This window comes from Ranitomeya variabilis, chromosome 2 (assembly GCF_051348905.1).
Source record: "Ranitomeya variabilis isolate aRanVar5 chromosome 2, aRanVar5.hap1, whole genome shotgun sequence".
Classification (NCBI taxonomy): Eukaryota; Metazoa; Chordata; class Amphibia; order Anura; family Dendrobatidae; genus Ranitomeya; species Ranitomeya variabilis.
This window is the reverse complement of record NC_135233.1, coordinates 842425977-842433427: the sequence shown is the minus strand read 5'-3', so window position 1 is coordinate 842433427 and position 7451 is coordinate 842425977.

The window sequence follows — 7451 nt, the reverse complement described above, 5'->3', positions numbered from 1 at the left end:
CTATCTGATGTGCCCTGGTCACAAGGACAGTGATCTCAGTTCGGCAGCTTCCCTGGGAACCAGGACGTATAGGAGTCAGTGTGTGGAGCAGGAGCTCCTGTAAGGTAACTCCAGATAAAGGTGGTTAAGGGCAAAGAAGTATCTGCCATTGGAACAGACTGTTGGTGCTTGTTGTGCTCCCATGGACGTTAATGAACTGTTCGGCGAGTTAAAGTGCTATGGTCTATGTGTAGACCTGTGATGTAGAACATGGCCTACGGTGCGGTTTATGACGTCTAAATAAACCAAACAGACTGTTTTTGTGAGAAAAAATCCCGTGCTTTAATCCCGTTGCCAAGCGAGTGTCCCCCAACCCACTCAGGTAGCGCTATCTCATATGGCCCAGAGAAACCCGTATGCCCATAAATTTTTCACCCAAAATTCCACGTCGTCAAATGCCAAATGGACCCCTGTAAATGCAGCATGGATGATGTCATTTTGGGGAATTGTGCTGCATATGGGCATAATCAGAAAATCAGAGCTTCAGCAATACTGGATTACTGATATTCTCTACAGTACATCAGTATTTCGCATGGCGATGACAAAGACACGATTTGCAGCAATCCAAAAATGTTGGCATTATAGTGATAATACGCAGTGTCCTCCCCCAGACAATTCAAACTTTGATCGTCTATATAAAATTCGGCCACTGGTTGAACTCTTCAGCAGAAAATTTGCTGAGGTGTACTCACCCCAGAGGGACATCGCTATAGATGAATCTCTGGTTCATTTCAAAGAATGGCTAAAATTCTGACAATACCTGCTTTGTAAGAGGGCCAGGTACAGAATAAAACTGTACAAACTGTGTGAGAGTACATCAGGGTACACCCACAGATTTAGGATCTATAAGGGTAAGGACACACAGATTAACCCCCCTGAATGCCCCTTCTGCCCTGGGGTAAAGTGGGAAAATTGTGTGGGAATTGCTGCATCCACTGCTGGATAAGGGTTATTATCTCTACATTGATAACTTTTGCACCAGCATCCCACTCTTCAAGACCCTCTCTGTTAGATGTACAGTTGCATGTGGCACCATACGGAAAAAAATCTGTGAGGCCTCCCTAAGCCACTAATTGGGCCATTTCTGAGAAAATGTGAAAGCAGAGCTCAATGCAGCAACAACATGCTGATGTCAAGTATAAGGACAAAAGGAATGTCCTTATCTTGACCACCATACACCGTGACAACAACTCTCTTGTCACTGTACAGATGGCATTGTACAATGCTTTTGTGCTGTTCCGATCTGCAGGTAATACAGGGGCTTTCTTCAGTTTCAGGAGGTAGTTATCAAGGCCCTAATGTTTGGCACTCAGGAAGGTGGGGGTCCCAGTACTTCTGAAACTGACAGTGTCTATATTGTCCCAGGTCAATATTTCCCAAGAGAAGTTCCCCAAACAGCGAGGTAAGGACGATCACAAAAACGGTGCAGAGAATGCTCCAAGAGGGGAATCCAAAAGGACACAATTTACCATTGTGAAACCTGCCCTGAGAAACCTGGCCTTGGCATTACGGATTGCATCAAAGCGTACCATTTGGCCACAAATTAATAAAATTTGTTTTTACCCTGTTGACACAACAAACTTTTATAATCTGATGTACTCTGCACAGCTTACACATACTGCCACATTATAAATTCATACACCAGTAAAACAAAAAGCATTATAGTCATTACTATAAAACTATGCCTCTAGATAAATTCCTTCAGGGGTGTAGTTTCCAAAACGAGGTCACTTGTGGGAGATTTCCACTGTTTAGGCACATTTGGGCCTCTGCAGATGCAACATGATACCCGCAGACCATTCCATCAAAGTCTGCAATCCAGAACGTCACTCCTTCCCTGTTGAGCCCTGCCGTGCCCCACATATGGGGTATCAGTGAAATCGAGAGAAATTACTCAAAAAGTTTAGCTGACCAATTTCTCCTGCTACCCTTGTGAAAATAAAAAAATTGTTGCTAAAAGATCATTTTTGGGAAAAAAATTTGATCTTTATTTTCACGGCTCTACGTTATAAACTTCTGTGAAGCACCTGGGGGTTCAAAGTGCTAGTCACATAGCTAGATAAGTTCCTTGAACGGTCTAGTTTTCAAAAAGGGCTCACTTGTGGTTTTTTTTCACTGTTTAGGCACATCAGGGGTTCTTCAAATGCGATATGGTGTCCGCTCTCAATTCCAGACAATTTTGCGTTCAAAAAGTTAAAAGGTGCTCCTTCCCTTCCGATCCCTGTCGTGCACCCAAACAGTAGTTTACCCCCACATATGGGGTATCGGTGTACTCAGGACAAATTCATCTTTTGTGGTCCATTTTCTCCTTTTACCCTTATGAAAATAACAATTGTTGCTAAAAGATCATTTTTGTGACTAAAAAGTTAAATGTTCATTTTTTCCTTCCACTTTGCTTCAGCTCCTGTGAAGCACCTGAATGGTTAATAAACTTAGTGAATGTGATTTTGCGCACCTTGAGGGGTGCAGTTTTTACACTGGTGTCACTTTTGAGTATTTTCTGTCATATACTCCCCTCAAAGTGACTTCAAATGAAATGTGGTCCCGAATAAAAAAAAAGTTTGTAAATTTTGTTGAAAAAATGAAAAATTGATGGTCAACTTTTAACCATTACAACTTACTAACAAAAAAAATTTGGTTCCAAAATTGTTATTTATTAACTATTTTGTGTGATATAACTGTCTAATTTAAGGGCATAAAAATTCAAAGTAAAAAAGTTGCTACATTTTAAATTTTTTTGCCAAATGTCCAATTTTTTCACAAATAAACGCAAGTTATATGATAGAAATTTTACTACAGTCATAAAGTACAATATGTCATGAAAAAGCAGTCTCAGAATCAGTGGGATCTATTGAACCGTTCCAGAGTTATTACCTCATAAATTGACATTGGTCAAAATTGAAAAAAATGACTGGCCCTATAGTTTGCATAATGAATACCTGTACATACTGAAGAAAAAAAAGAACGCTTCTGCAGGCAGGTGCAGCTGTTACACCTGTGCTACAGCATAATCGCATGTTTATTGTCCTAGTAATAACTATTGATGTTATTGAGCAAGTACAAAAAAAAATCAATTTGAAAATGGCACCTGCGCAGTAGCAGCTATTGGTGTGTATAGAGATCTGATAATTGATATTGCGCAGGCGCCGCCATCTTGCTGGAGAAAGAAAAAAAAATTTCTCCTCCAAGATGTTGCCACCTGCGCAGTAGCAGCTCTCATGGATCGCTAGTAGCAGCTATCGGACCTCTACACATACTCATAGCTGCTACTGCGAAGGCGCGATATTCAAATTGATTTTTTTTTGTACTTGTCCAATAACATCAAGAATAGTTATTACTAAGACACTAAATTAGCGATTATGCTGCAGCACAGGTGCCACAGGTGCAATTGCACAAACATTTTGTCACATTTCTAAAAGTTGCAAATGAGTGCTTAGGTTGAATCATCAGTATAACCAAACCCATGCAACAATGAGGGCACAAAAATTAATGATTTATGCGCAAAAATAAGTCTCGTTCAGAACCATCTTAACTTCAGCAAAAAGGCATAAAAGCACTGATGAATCTGATCCCTAGTGTTCTGCGCACCTTAGAAGCTTACATTCAATAGACCATATTTGTATGAGGTACACAAATATGTACGCAGTTTATAAAATATTTGTGTGCCCAGTAGGTGTCTTCTTACAGCAAAATTTTGTACCCGAGAGATGTCCACATGCTGCTTTGTGCTACCTATATAAACATACTGACCATTTGGTCATTAAACCAAATTAAAGCAAGAAGTGTCTTATGTTATTTTAAATTAAAAAAAACAAACCTTTATTTAAACATATTAAAATTACACACAAAGATAAAAATAGTGCCTCTAAACCAATGACAATTGTCCGTAAGAGGTCAGCTGAAGCATGTACATATAAATACCCACAGAAAAACATAAGGGTCTGCAAACTCTTAACTACTCCTAAAAAAGTGCAAAATAATTGCTATCAATATTAAAGATGTTCATACCTCACCCAAAATGTAAATATTATGCAAGGCTATTCCTTTTGGGTAAAGTAATCTATGATCCAAAGTGCAAGTGCCTCCAAACTGCAATGTGCCAATCAAACTGCATAGAAATAATTACAGAGAGCGATATTAAGAGAACAATAAAGGATATACCATATATACTCGAGTGTAAGCCGACCTGAGTATAAGCCGACCCCCCTAATTTTGCCACAAAAAACTGGGAAAACTTAATGACTCGAGTATAAGCCTAGGGTGGGAAATGCAGCAGCTACTGGTAAATGTCAAAAATAAAAATAGATACCAATAAAAGTAAAATTAATTGAGACATCAGTAGGTTAAGTGTTTTTGAATATCCATATTGAATCAGGAGCCCCATATAATGCTCCATAAAGTTTATGACGGGCCCCATAAGATGCTCCATATTAAAATATGCTCCATATAATCGTGCATAAAGATTAATAATGGCCCCATAAGATGCACCATAGACACATTTGCCCAATATAATGCTGCACAAATGTTGATTATGGCCACATAAGATGCTCTATAAAGATATTTGCCCCATATAGTGCAGCACAAACCTTGATTATGGCCCCATAAGATGCTCCATACAGACACTTGCCCCATATAATGCTCCACAAACGTTAATTATGGCCCCATAAGATGCTCCATAAAGATATTTGCCCCATATAGTGCTGCACAAACGTTATGGCCCCATACAGACACTTGCGTCATATAGTGCTGCACAAACCTTATGGCCCCATACACACACTTGCCCCACATAGTGCTGCACAAACCTTTTGGCCCCATACAGACACTTGCCCCACATAGTGCTGCACAAACCTTATGGCCCCATTCAGACACTTGCGCCATATAGTGCTGCACAAACGTTATGGCCCCATACAGACACTTGCACCATATAGTGCTGCACAAACCTTATGGCCCCATACAGACACTTGCCCCATATAGTGCTGCACAAATGTTATTGCCCCATAAGATGCTCCATACAGACACTTGCCCCATTTGCTGTTGCTGCGATAAAAAAAAAAAATCACATACTCACCTCTCCGTCGCTCAGGCCCCCGGCACTTTCAATATTCACCTGACTTCATTCCGGCGCTGCTCCATCTTCTGCGTCTTCTGCACTGACGTTCAGGCAGAGGGTACGCACTAACCACGTCACCACGTCCTCTGACCTGAGCGTCACTACAGAAGACGCTGGAGACGGAGCGGCGCCATAACGAGGAGCAGGTGAATATCACGCAGTGCTCCCCTTCCTGTTATACTCACCTGCTCCTGGCGCGGTGCTGTCCCTGCTTCCCCGGCGCTGCTGCTTCTTCCTGTACTGAGCGGTCACCGTTACCGCTCATTACAGTAATGAATATGCGGCTCCACCCCTATGCGAGGTGGAGCTGCATATTCATTACTGTAATGAGCGGTACCATGTGACCGCTCAGTACAGGAAGAAGCTGGGGAGCCGGGAAGCCTGGGACCTGCAGGGACCACGCCAGCAGCAGGTCAGTATAATTAGACAGTCCCTGCTCCCCCTCCCCTGCCGACCCCTGGGTATGACTCGAGTATAAGCCGAGAGGGGGACTTTCAGTCCCAAAAAATGGGCTGAAAATATCGGCTTATACTCGAGTATATACGGTATATATCTGGAGTGCGGGTGTATAACATATGTGGTACAAGTAACACAAATAAATAGCAGCTAAACATTGCGGGCAAATCCTCACAGAGTTCCAAAGTTCTTCACATCACCACCGATCATAAACCACACTATGCAATTTGCATAGATATAAGGATTGCAAACCTAATCAATACATATTACCTGGGTCTATGTACAGCTTCCAACATACAAATCACTAAGGTCTAATATTTCACAGAGAAAAAACAAAAAACTAACAGAGACCTAAAAGGATATATTTTAATGTAATGATTAAAACCAAAAAAGACCACATAAATACCATATAAACCAATAGTAGAGAGCCTGTAGGATCTCTGGTACCTGGTATGTGATACCGGTCCGGTATAAGTATAGGAAAGGACTAGGGAAGATAGAGGTGCCTTTCCCTACAAAAATTCCCTTCCTGGCAGCGGAGGTTGGCACCCTGGGATACGATATGGCGCCCCCGCTCGACGTAGACTGACCTTGAAGACCCTAGCAGGTCTCCCTACCAAAAGCCACCACCAAAAACACACCACAAAAAAGGAAAAAAGTGTGATAATATACACTGACAGTGCTGCTAATACTGGCTATTGGTGCAGAGATAGCACAAGTAAGCTTGTATTTACTTAACTCTGGCGTATAGTGTGAGCTGGAGATGGTTATTTTTAGAGAGATTGAGTGATAACAATAGTGTGTTCAAATGTTACACATAACTAGCCTCCTCTTATATTTTGTACAAACACTGCAGAGGAGAGACAAACATATCAGTTATAAAGTATCCAAGGAATCCCAAGTGTATTTACTTAGGTAATCAGGATACCAATGACGCCACGAGTCCCTCTATATAGTATTAACTACACACCATTATAATGCCCTCTATAAAGGGGCACCCTCGCCAGAGATAAGGTCAAAGATGCTTGGTGGCATCAACGCCAAAGAAAAAGAGCCCAACTGATGGCATCCTCGCCAGACAAAATGTTTCTAGCGTATAAAGGCATCATCGCCAGAGATCTGATTCATCAGTGCAAATAGCATCTCTGCTGAAACAGGCATGTACTCCGCATAACAATATACACGTAACCAAGTAGTATTTAAGTTAGACTTAATAGCCAACATAATGTACAAATGGCGTAATAACAAGCCGCCAGCACAGCAGCACGCGGTCCAAGAAAGCAGTGGGCGCCCACTGCTTTCTTGGACCGCGTGCAGCGTTTGTATTACCCGCTGCCTATGCCTATGACCGGCATCCCCTGATGAGCCCCTTTGGACTTCCTTATGGGGCGAAACGCGTCGGGATGAGACATCCGTCTCTTTGAGATAAGTGTACTGCAACCATACACGTGTGCTGCTGTGCTGGCGGCCTGTTATTACGCCATTTGTACATTATGTTGGCTATTAAGTCTAACTTAAATACTACTTGGTTACGTGTATATTGTTATGCGGAGTACATGCCTGTTTCAGCAGAGATGCTATTTGCACTGATGAATCAGATCTCTGGCGATGATACCTTTATATGCTAGAAACATTTTGTCTGGCGAGGATGCCATCAGTTGGGCTCTTTTTCTTTGGCGTTGATGCCACCAAGCATCTTTGACCTTATCTCTGGCGAGGGTGCCCCTTTATAGAGGGCATTATAATGGTGTGTAGTTAATACTATATAGAGGGACTCGTGGCGTCATTGGTATCCTGATTACCTAAGTAAATACACTTGGGATTCCTTGGATACTTTATAACTGAT